Source organism: Gorilla gorilla, chromosome 9 (assembly GCF_029281585.2).
Source record: "Gorilla gorilla gorilla isolate KB3781 chromosome 9, NHGRI_mGorGor1-v2.1_pri, whole genome shotgun sequence".
NCBI classification, from domain to species: domain Eukaryota; kingdom Metazoa; phylum Chordata; class Mammalia; order Primates; family Hominidae; genus Gorilla; species Gorilla gorilla.
The window spans coordinates 77,281,491-77,294,109 of record NC_073233.2 but is presented as its reverse complement, the minus strand read 5'-3'; the positions used below and the strand labels follow the sequence as shown (position 1 = coordinate 77,294,109).

Genomic DNA, 12,619 nt, shown 5'->3' with positions numbered 1-12,619 from the left:
ACCAGCCAGCGGTGTGTCCCCTCCAGAACCTCAAAACTAATTTCAGAATGTCTCCAGCTATTACCTTGCACCTCTCAAACCCCATAATGGGCACACAGGGCCTATACCAATGTACTCCAGCAACAGGCATGGCCCTCACTAGCCTGCTTCCTGCCCTCCTTCTCCAACGCGCTTCTCCATCCCAAATCTGCATCCCAAAAGGCCCAAAACGCCAAGGGGCAAGGATAGAAACTTCCTCCAGGATGTGGGAGGAAGAAGAAGAGACCGAGGGTAAAGCTGGACCCCTGCAGGGGGAGGCAGAGGGAAGTCTGGGAGCCCTCTGCCATCTCAGTCCTAAGACAAATGAATGAGCAAATGCATAGATGAAATTTCACTGCATTTGTGCCTCAAAAAAAAATCTGTGCACGCAACGAAAAGACCAGCTGGGGTGTGCTAGAAACAGAGTACTTGCTGCCGGGGTCTCATCCTGGCTCGTGGCGTGGCTTCAGGTGGCTCCTTCTCTGGGCCTCCATTTCCTTATCCGAGGATGGGGTAAAGGTTGGGTCATGGTTTCCTCATGGAGCATTGTCTCTGTGCCCACAGCATGTTAAACAGGAAAGAGTTATGTATGCACAGGTGTGTCCTACATATGGAGGGGAGGCTGTCATTGGAGTCCCCTCACAGCCAATGCTGGGAAGAGCCCAAAGATGGCTGCCCTGAACTGAGAGCTTTCAGGGTGACTTTCTGACCTGCAGGGGAAGCCCTTCTAGGATGCTGGGCCATCTCTGCTTCCAGAAGTTTCCTTTGAAGCCATGAGAGATGTAGGCTCTGGGCAGGAGGCAGAGGCTCTAGGGAGCTTAGCTAAACAGCAGGACCCATCTTTCCACAGAGGGGACACTGTCATCATCTCCTCCCATGTACCAGGCACTGTGTTCAACATGCCCCCAGTTTGGAGGAGCCCATCTGATATGGTTTGGCTCTGTGTCCCCACCCAGATCTCACCTTGAATTGTAATAATCCCCACATGTCGTGGGAGGGACCCAGTGGGAGGTCACTGATTCATGGGTTTTTTCCCATGCTGTTCTCGTGATAGTGAGTAAGTCACATGAGATCTGATGGTTTTTTAAAGGGGAGTTCCCCTGCAGACGCTCTCTTTTCGGCCACCATGTAAAATGTGCCTTTGCTCTTCCTTCACCTTCTGCCATGATTGTGAGACCTCCCCAGCCATGTGGAACTGTGAGTCCAGTAAACCTCTTTCCTTTATAAATTACCCGGTCTCAGGTCTGCCTTTATTAGCAGCATGAGAGCAGACTAATACGTCATCCTCTTCCCTAATGCCCTGTGGAGTCACACGCTGGCCCATGGCCCTACACTTCATCCTTGCACCCCATGGGGAATGGCTTATTTTATAGGGGTGTCCACCTTTGGCTTGTATTTCTAGGTAGAGTTCAGTAAATTGATTAAAACACTCTGAGTCTCTTCCACTTTCAGCCATGTTGGGGTAACCAGTGCTGGACGGGCCATCCCACTGCAAACACACATGATTGGACTGGACAGCGTGTTTGAGGCAACTCTGGGCAGGCAGTGAACAGCAAGCAGTGCATGACTTGATGCTGAGAGGCAGGGCGCTCAGGAGCCAGCCACGCCACCCCTGGAGACCATCTTCCCCCATGGCTCAGCAGGCAGGAGGCCTCACAGAGCAGAGTGGTCCCACTGAGCTCAAGAGGCAGAGACCAGAGTTCACAGTCCAGAAGCTTCTGGGAGCTATGGGGCAGGGCATCAGAGAGGCTATGCTGTGGGAGGCAGGGGCAGAGGTACCATCAGGGGTCCCCCAGCCAGGAGTCCTCGGCTGAGTCCTGGGGAGGATGAGGCTGCAGGAGGGGTGCCCAGCATGGCTGCTGCAGAGTTAGGGAGGGAAGAAGATGCTGGGGTTCCAGTAAAGCGTGGGGTCAAGGGGGCTGCAGCCACCCAGTGTGCAGAGGTCTCCAGCACCTGGGCATCCAGCTGGGATGAAAGACACTCAGGAGCAAGACCCGCTTCAGACTCACCCCATCACAACCTACGTCAAGCCCTGATGAGATGTGTGGGGGAAGAGGGTGGGTGGTGGAGTCCAACCACGTCAGAGAAGCTTGGGGAGCACCCTGGGCTCCCACAAACCCACGCGGCAAAGTATAAAGCCAAGTACATGCAAGTTCAGGGTGAGCAGAAAAATCCCAATGCTCCTCAGAGGGGGAAAAAGAATAGAGGTTCCACCACACATCACCCACAAGGTGGGTGCACAACAAAAACATTCCTAGGTATTAAAAGAAAAAACACAGATGGGAAAATGTGACCCACAGTAGAGAAGAAAGCAGTCAAGAAAAACACCCCAAGATAATTCATGGGCCAATAAGGAAATCACAAGGACACAGAGAGTATTCACCACAAAATTTAAAAAATTGATCCATTGACTTCATCAAAATTAAAACCCTCTGCACTTCAAAAAACATGGCAAAATCACAGACTGTGAGAGAATATTTACAACGCACAGCTCCAACAAAAGTTTGCATTCAGAATATTTAAAGGACTCTCCGCTGGGCGTGGTGGCTCACACCTGTAATCCCAGCACTTTGGGAGATCGAGGAGGGTGGCTCACCTGAGATCAGGAGTTTGAGACCAGCCTGGCCAACATGGCAAAACCCTGTCTCTACTAAAAATACAAAACAAATTAGCCCAGCAGGGTGGCGGGTGCCTGTAGTTCCAGCTACTCATCAGGAGGCTGAGGCAGGAGAATCACTTGAACCCGGGAGGTAGAGGTTGCAGTGAGCCGAGATCGCGCCATTGCACTCCAGCCTGGGCGACAGAGTAAGACTCTGTCTCAAAAAAAAAAAAAAGGCTGGGCGCGGTGGCTCACACCTGTAATCCCAGCACTTTGGGAGGCCAAGGCGGGCAGATCGCAGGGTCAGAAGTTCGAGACCAGCCTGGTCAATATGGTAAAACGCTGTCTCTACTAAAAATACAAAAATTAGATGGGCATGGTGGTGGGCGCCTGTAGTCCCAGCTACTCAGGAGGCTGAGGCAGGAGAATCGCTTGAACCCGGGAGGCAGAGGTTGCAGTGAGCTGAGATCGTGCCACTGAGCACACTACGCACAGCCTCATGCAGTCACTGGGGTCGTGCTGAGCCAGGAGGACAAAGAAGAGCCCAGGCTGCATAGAACTCTGTTTGTACAGCATTCTGTGACACATAAATTCACACAGTAGCTACAGGAAGCAGCTCTGGTGTTACCTGTAGTGGGGAGTGGCTGACTGATTGCAAAAGAGGCATGCAGAAACTTTCTGAAAGTGTTTTATCTCTTGGTAAAAGTGACAGTCTCAAAAAAAAAAAAAAAGGATGTCTAAAGGACTCTCATAACACAATCACAAATAACTCAGTAAATATATGGACAATGGGTGTGAATGTATGCTCCACAGAAGGAAATACCTAACTGGCTAATAAACTCATGAAAAGGTGCTCATCAGCATTGGTAATCATGGAAATACAGATTAAACCACAGTGAGATGCCACTCCATGCCCACTAAAGCACATCAGATGAGATGGGCCACCCCCAGCACTGGCAAGGATGGAGAACATCTGAGTTGTCATGCACTGACGGTGGCCATGGAAAGGTGTACAGCCATTCTGCAGTAATTTGGCAGTTTCTTACAAAGTTAAATATACTTTTACCATACAACCCACTCCTAGGTGATTTCCCAAGAGAAATAGCATCTGCCCACGAAAAGAGTCATACACAAATATTTATAGCAGCAGGAAGTGGAAATAAGCCCACTGCTTACCACTGCTCATCACTGTGTGAGTGGATAAACACCATGAAAAGGGGCAGGCTGCAGATACGTACAGCCTCATGCAGTCACTGGGGTCGTGCTGAGGCAGGTGGACAAAGAGCCCGGGCTGCATAGAACTCTGTTTGTACAGCATTCTGTGACACGTAAATTCACACAGTAGCTACAGGAAGCAGCTCTGTTGTTACCTGAAGTGGGGAGTGGCTGACTGATTGCAAAGAGGCGTGCAGAAACTTTCTGAAAGTGTTTTATCTCTTGGTAAAAGTGGCAGTGACCCAACTGTGTACATTTGTCAACTCACTGAATTGCAGGCTTAAATTAGTGAATTTTATTGTATATAAATTATACATCTGCAAAGTAGATTTTAAAAAATCAGTGTGTTGGGAGGCCGAGGCAGGTGGATCACCTGAGGTTAGGAGTTCAAGACCAGCCTGACCAACATAGAGAAACCCCGTCTTTACTAAAAATACAAAAAATTAGCTGGGTGTGGTGGCAGGTGCCTATAATCCCAGCTACTCAGGAGGCTGAGGCAGGAGAATTGCTTGAACCTGGGAGGCGGAGGTTGCAGTGAGCCAAGATCACACCATTGCACTCTAGCCTGGGCAACAAAGCAAGACTCCATCTCAAAATAAAAATAAAATAATAAATAAATAAATAAAAATAAGTCATTGTGGCCGGGCACAGTGGCTCACACATGTAATCCCAGCACTTTGGGAGGCCAAGGCAGGAGGATTGTTTGAGCCCAGAGGTTGAGACCAGCCTGGGCAACACTGTCAAACTCCATCTCTACAAAAATTACAAAAATTAGCTGGGTGTGGTGGCACATGCCTGTGGTCCCAGCTACTTGGAAGGCTGAGGTGGGAGGATCACTTGAGCCTGGGAGGTCAAGGCTGCAGTGAGCTGAGATCGCACGCCTGGACTCCAGCCTGGGTGACAGAGTGAGACCCTGTCTCACAAAGAAAGATCATTGAGCTTCACTCTTAAAAGATGTACAATGTATTGAACGTAAATTTTTCCTCTGTAAAAACTGATTTTTTTTTTTAAAGTCCTAGGCATGGGGTTTGATATCTTGCCTTCCCTCTCTGCCCCAGGCTAGATAACGTAACATATAGCTAAGTTCATGTGCCCACATCTAGACACCCCTCAGTGGGCTTGGCCAGGGCTGGATTCCAGGTACGAGTAGACAGGGCCATCATTAGCCCAGCACGACTCAGCATTCGGAAGCTACATTGCCTGGCAGTTTTGCTGTGGTATAAACCACCGCACCTCTCAGAGGTGTATAGCAGTGAAGGTTTATGTACCCTGCACTTTGCATGGGAGCCACAAGTCTAACCACAGCTTGCGTTCCAGGGCTCGTGCTGAAGGCACAGTTCCTGGCAGCACATGCTCTTCTCATGTCAACCTCAATGGCACTTAGCGCTTGCACTCAGACCAAGGGTCAATGTTGTCCTCTCATCTTCCATTGGCCAAAGCAAGCAGGTGGTACTGCCCAGCAGCACAGGGGCAGGAATGGAGGCGCTTTCTGCAGGCGGCACTGCCAAGCCACATGGCGTCGCATTCTCTTAAGGGAGGAGACAGTCATTGTTGGGAAAAGAAACACAATCTGCCACATCTTCCAATCAGCTTTGGCAAGTCATGACACTGACACACTTTGCTCTCTTCTCTGCGTAGCTCCCGTGTCACTCCCTCCATGGGGTGGGACAGAGCAAGGTGGAAGAGTGAGGAGCTGTCCCCGTCCCCTGCTTGTGAACCCCAAGCCTGCATTCTATCACACAGGTTCTCCGACTGCATTCCTAGCCCTGGGTCCTTGCAGGCAGGAAGGGGGTGGCACTGTGTGGGGAAGGTGGGGAGTCCACCAGTCCCAGCAGCTGTGCTTCCATCACCTCTGTGTGTTAGGAGATTCCTCACCAGATTCTGATGAAAAGGAAGTCTCTGCCACTGAAAGACACATTTACAAACAGCTGTATGGTCTCATTCAGTTTCCGCAGCCCTGAGGAGCAGGAACTATCATGTCCATCTCCTGGATGAAGAGCTCTAGAGAGATCAAATGACTCATCCAGGGGTGCCCCACTGGCATTGAATGGGGGGTCAAAATGTCAACCCAGGTGTGTCCACCGAGGCTCTTTGCCCCACATCAAGCCGTCCCTGGGCACAGGCCACGCTGTGGGGCACTGACTGCCAGCCTCCCAAAAGTGTCCACACACTGATGCCCGGAACTGTGCACATGCAATCAGGGTCGTGCATATGCAAACAGATTCACGCATATGCAAACAGGGTCATGCATACGCAAACAGGGCTGTGCATATGCAGACAGGGCTGTGCGGATGTGAGTAAGGAAATGATCCCGAGCTGGATTATCCAAGTGGGCTCTAAATTGAATCTCAGGGTCCTTAGAGAGGAGGCAGGAGGACAGACAGAAGCAAAGTGCTGTTACAACAGAAGCCGATGGGTGAAATGATTGTGGTGTGTGGTGAAGCTATGCTGTTGTTTTGAACATGAAGGAAGGGGCCACAATCCAAGGAACACAAGTGGCCTCTAGAAGCTGGAAAGGGCCCCCAGTGGATTTCCCTCCTGAGCCTCCAGAAAAACCAGCCCTGCTGACTCCTTGATTTTAGCCCAGGCTGACTGATTTCAGACATTTGACCTCCAGAATGTATGGGAATAAATTTGCATTGTTAGAAGCTACTTCATTTGTGCTAATTTGTGACCGTAGCCACAGGAAGTTAATACACACACCAAGCAGTGACAGCCTCTCTCTAGGGCATAGAACTTTCCACTGTACCAAGCATATCCTCTATGGCATTAGACTCTCACAACCCAAGCTGAGGACACTGAGCTTGGAGAGGGGAACGGACCTGCCTAAAGTCACACAGCCACTGAAGGTGGCACCAGGACTGGGCCCAGGTCTTAGGTTCAATGGCTGCAGTACAAAGACCTTGAGCATTAGACCAGGGTTGGCGAGGAATTTAGCAGGGGCTGGTGAGCACCGGTTGCCTTTTCTCCTGTCCAGCTTCTCTTCCCAATACGCCTGGAGCTGTCTCTCATCCTCTCCAGCTTGGGGGTGTAGTTTTCCTTAGATTCACTAATCTACCCCATATTCATCCAACAAATGCCCCCTTTGCCTAGGTCAGCTGGAGTTGGTTTCTGTTCCCTGGACACAAAGAACCACAATTGAATCCCATGGTCACCCCAGAGTATGGGGGAACTTGGGGCCTCTCCCACCGTAGCCAATCACCTTCCCCACCCCATCTCAGCTTCCTGAATCATAGGGTGAATAGTTAAGCAACCACCAATTGGGGTTCCCACCTACACTAATCCCAGAGGCCTGGTGGGTTTATCCAGCCCATATCAGGTGTCCCGGGAAGGCTTGCTCTGTGGCCTCATAGCTGTCCCATGACAAATTTATTAAATGCTCTGGCAGGACAGACTCTCATGGGGATAGACATCTGGCTGCAGATTGGACTGGCAAATGGACAAAGGGACCAGAAAGACTTCACGATGTGAGACTTTATGCTTTGGCCCAGGGCAAGAGAGGGGGCCAAACAGAAAGGAGGTGTGGGGCAGAGAATCAGAGAAGCTGGTGTTTCCTCAGTGCCCACACAGGCCTGCCAAAGTTCTAGTGCTTTAGTACATTGTAGCTGTCTTTATAGCCAGCCTGACAGGATCCTCATTATACAAATGGACAGACAAAGGCTCAGGTGATGCTTTCTCACCCAAGTCACACACAGCCAATTAGTGGTGGGCTCAGAATTTTAAGTCATGTCTTTCCAATCTCAAAGCTCATGCTTTTTTCATAGCATCACACCTTGAGAAGCCACAAGGTTGCTGCCAGGGCTGAATCTGGCTCGTGGCATTCAGGCCAATTCAGTAAGTGCATATGGAGCACCAGCTGTGGACAAGGGGCTGTGAAAGACTCAAGGGAGAGTCCTGTGGTTTTGAGCTCTGCCCTCAAGTAGGTGACCATCTGACGGGGCAGACAGAAAAGACATGCCCTGCTTCTGCAAGAAGAGTGTGGCCCAGGCAAAGGATGCCTGTACATGGGGAAATATTTCAAGTCATTGGCAGAGGCTGGGGAAGGCTGCCTGGAGGAGGGGACATTTGAGCTGCAAAGGATTTTTACAAGTGGGAAAGCCAAACTTTTCTCAACAACTAAATGGGAACTATAATAGCTGCCTCTCACTGCTGTGCACACACATACAGAGACACAAACACAATTGGACACCTAAATGGTATGAAAACAATAGTACAAAGGTGAGACATGGAATGAAAGTATACTGCAATAAATTTCTTTTACTAGATGTTAGGTAGTATAATATCACTGAAGGATAATATTATTCAAAGATAGACTGTGATAAGTTAAAGATGTATACTATAAACCCTTTAGCAACCACTAATATAATACAGCAAAGAATTACAGCTAATAAACCAACAAATAAGATAAAATGAAGGAATGAATAATACTCAATCACAAAGAAGGTAGAAAGGAGGGAAAATGAAACACAGAACAAGTAATACAAATACAAAACAAAAATCATGATGGCAGAATTAAATGCAGTTATATCAACAATCACATTAAATGTAAAGGTCTAAACACCTCAATTAAGAAACAAAGATTGGTAGTTTGGATAAAACAAGCAAGACCCAATTACATGCTGCCTACAAGAAGCCCACTTTAAATATAAAAAAAGTAATAATTTTAAAGCAAAAGGATAAAAAAAGATGTACCACACTAATTACCATGCTAATGTACTTTGCTATGTTCATATTTGCTACTTTGCTACACTAATAGCAAAGTAGATTTTAGAGGAAAGAATATTGCCAGGAATAGTCATTTCATAATGACAAAAGGTTTCAATTCTCAAGTGAACATAACAATTTTAGATGTTTATATGCCAAATAAGACCTTCAAAATACATGAGGCAAAATGAATAGAACTACAAAAGAAATAGACAAATCCCGTTATAGTAATAGGTTTCAACAGCTCTATAATTGACAGGGCAAATATACAGAAGTCAATAAGAACATACGGCTGGGCATGGTGGCTCACACCTGTAATGCTAGCACTTTGGGAGGCCGAAGCAGGCAGATCACCTGAGGTCAGGAGTTCTAGACTAGCCTGGCCAACATAGCGAAACGTCATTTCCACTAAAAATACAAAAATTAGCCAGGTATGGTGGTGCATGCCTGTAGTCCCAGCTCCTCCGGAGGCTGAGGCAGGAGAATTGCATGAACCCAGAAGGTAGAGGTTACAGTGAGCCAAGATCACACACCACTGCACACTAGTCTGGGTGACAAAGTGAGACTCTGTCTCCAAAAAAAAAGAAGAAGAAGAATGTGGAAGACTTCAATAACACTAGCAATCTAGCAATCAATGTGACTCAACTGGCATGTTTAGAACACTTCACTCATGACAGCAAAATATAAATTATCTTCAAACACACAGAACATTTTTCAAAAATATATCATAATCTCATCTCAATAAATTTAAAAGGGCGTGAAAAATCTCAATAAATTTAAAAGGATTCAAATCATTCAATGTATGTTTTCTGGCCAAAACAGAATAAAATTAGACACCAAATAATAGAATGATATCTGTAAAATCCCCAAATATTTGGAAACTAAATAACACTTCTCTGTAAAGCACAGTTTAAAGAAATCAAAAAGATAATTAGAAAATGGAAATTGGAAAACATTTTGAAATATTTGAAAATGAAAACACAACCTACAAAGTCTGTGGGATGTGGTTAAACCAGTACTCTAAGTAATTTATAGCACTAAAATATCCCAGCTTTTACCTGAAGAAACTAGAGAAAAAAGGACAAATCTAACCAAAGAGAAACAGAAAAAAAAGGAAATAATAAAGATTACAGCGGAAATCAATAAAATGAAAAAAAATAGAATCAATGAAACCCAAAACTGGTAATTTGAAAAGATCAATCTGACTTACAAACATCAAACCCTACTCATCAGAAAAAAAAGAAAGAAGACAAATTACCAATATGAGAAATGAAAGAGGTAGCATTACTACCGATTGCACACATATTAAAAGGAATATGATGAATAATTGTATGCCAAGAAATTTGACAATTTAGATGTAATGGACAAATTCCCCGAAAGACAAAAACTAATAAAGCTCACTCACGAAGAAATAGATAACCTGAATAGTCCATATTTTTTAAGAAGTTAAAAACTTTACCACAAAGAAAACTCCAGGCCTCACTGGTGCATTTTACAAAACACTTAAGAAAGAAATCATTTCAATCTACACAAAATTTGCCAGAAAATTTTAAGAGAAAAGAGTATTTCCAACTTATTCTATGAAGCCAGCACTTGTGTAATATCAAAATCATACAAATATATTAGAAGAAAAGAAAGCTACAAACTAATATCCTTCGTGAAATAGATGCAAACATTCTAAACAAAGTTTTAAAAATCAAGTCCAGCAACACATAAAAGAATAATACATGTGATCCAGTATAGTTTATTGTAGGAATACAAGTTTGGTTTAACATTAGAAAACAATATAATTCATAATATTATTGTGAAAATATTATATTTACAATATAAAAGCACATTGTCTCAATGGATGCAGGAAAAGCATTAGTCCAAATCCAACATATATTGCTGATAAAAACTCTCAAAAAACTAGGAATAAAAGGAAACTTCCTCAACCTGGTAAAGGGCATCTGTGAAAAACCCGCAACTAACATCATACTTAATAGTGAAAGACCAAAATCTTTCCCTCTAAAATCAGGAATAAGGCAGGGATGTGCTCTCTAACCACTTCTAACCAATATTGCATGGAAGGTTCTTGCCAGTGTAGTAAGATTTTAAGAAGAAAGAAAAAAGAAGGAGGAGGGAAAGAGAAGGGAAGTAAGGGAGGGAGAGAGAGAGGAAGTGTCTTTGAATCAGAAAGGAGCAAATGAATCTGCTTTATTTACAAACAATTCGACCATCTACAGAGAAAATCTTATGGAGTCTATGAAAAAAGCTACTAGAAGTCACCAACGAGTTTAACAAGTTTGCAGTATAGAAGATCCATATACAAAAAGCCATTGTGTGTCTGTATAATAGCAACATGACACAACCGGAATAAAAACATGACAAAAATAGGAAATACACACATAGACAAGTCTGATAAAAACCTGTGTGAAACTGAAATTTGCTGAGAGAAATTAAAGAATACCTAAATAAATTGAGAAACAGACCATATTCATGGGTCAAAAGATGCCAATTCCCCCAAAATGGATCTACAGATTCAAAACAATCTCAATCTCAATACCGGTAGGTATAACCCAGCCATTTCACTTCTCAATATGTACCCAAGAGAAATGAAAGCCTATATCCATACAAAGGCTTATACACAGATGTTCATAGCAGCCTTATTGTAATAGCCCCAAACTAGAAACAACTCTGATGTCCGTTAACTGGGGAGTAGATAAAAACAAACCAGTGCATCTACTTAGTGAAACAGTACTCCGCAATAAAAAGGAACAAACTAGTCATACAAGTGACAATGTAGATGAACCTCAGAATACTTATACTGAGCAAAAGAATCCAGGCAAAGCAAGAGTACGTACTTTATGACCCTATTTATATAAAATTCTGGAAAATGCAAACAACCTATCATGAGAATTAGCAGAGAAGCGTTTCCCTGGGGATGGGGGTGGGGAGGAACATGGGAAACTTTGGGGGTTGTGGACATATTTATTGTCTTGATCATAGTGATATTTTCATGGGTGTATAAAGATGTCAAAACTTAGCAAATTGTACACTTTAAACACATGCAGTTTATTGTATGTCAATTCTGCCTCAACAAACAATTGAAAGGGAACAAAAATATCTTTCTTTTAGGCATGAAGATAAGAGGAAAGAAGACTGTATGGTCTTAATGTTAGGATTTTGTTTTTAAACCAAGAATTTAGTTGGTTGTCGGGGTATTCTCTTAGCTTTTTAGCCCTCTCTTTAAGTTTTTCAGCAGCATCTCTTTCTAGGCCCGATTGGTTGAGATAGAAGCAACATCTTCACCCAATGAGAGGCAGGGGCCCCCTTTTTCACCCATTGTAAGATCTAATCACCATCTATTTTGGAGGACTACTCCAGCCAAAGAGTCTAGTTGGTCTTGGACTGTCTTTTTTTGTTGTTTGTTTGTTTGCTTGTTTGTTTGAGACCGAGTCTTGCTGTGTCACCCAGGCTGGAGTGCAGTGGCATGATCTCAGCTCACTGCAACCTCCACTTCCTGGGTTCGAGCAACTCTCCTGCCTCAGCCTCCAGAGTAGCTGGGATTACGGGCATGTGCCCAGCTAATTTTTGTATTTTTAGTAGAGACAGGATTTCACCATGTTGGCCAGGCTGGTCTCGAACTCCTGACCTCAAATGATCTGCCAGCCTCGGCCTCCCAAAGTTCTGAGATTACAGGCGTGAGCCACCATGTCCACCCTGGTCTTGGACTTTTATCAGGCTTTGGGCTCTATCTTTTAATGAACCTTGCAGTTCTGTTGACAGAGCTTTAAAGTATGTTAAGGAGGTGGCCAATCCGCCTGCTCCCAACCCAAGCCCAGAGCTTATACCTAAGGCGGCCATTAAAGGAATAACTTAGATGGCTCTTCTTTTTCTAACATATTGGACGGATGCAATGGGTAAAGATAGATTAGGAGGAGCTAGTCCAGTGGAAGGAGAAAGATAAACTAGGGTACAGGATTCTATTCGGACCAGGAGAGGCTTGCATTTGCTAATATGGAGTCCAGACAGGAAACCATTGCTTCTCTAGAAATTAGATGCAAGCCTCTTTCTCCAGGCTCACTGGGTGTGCTGATTCTA

The 12,619-nt window shown here is 45.0% G+C and overlaps 1 long non-coding RNA gene across 3 annotated transcripts in view; it reads right to left on the bottom strand.

Annotated features, from left to right (window-relative positions):
• The window catches only part of LOC129525345 (uncharacterized), a 71,496-nt gene that overhangs the window by 28,726 nt on the left and 30,151 nt on the right, over positions 1-12,619 (bottom strand). The window contains exon 1 of one of the 3 annotated variants that reach the window (XR_010129150.1): positions 3,794-3,882. The exons of the other annotated variants lie outside the window; for them this stretch is intronic. This is a non-coding gene — a long non-coding RNA (uncharacterized lncRNA). Of the gene's footprint in view, positions 1-3,793; positions 3,883-12,619 lie in introns of those variants that run through there. 3 annotated transcript variants of the gene reach the window in all.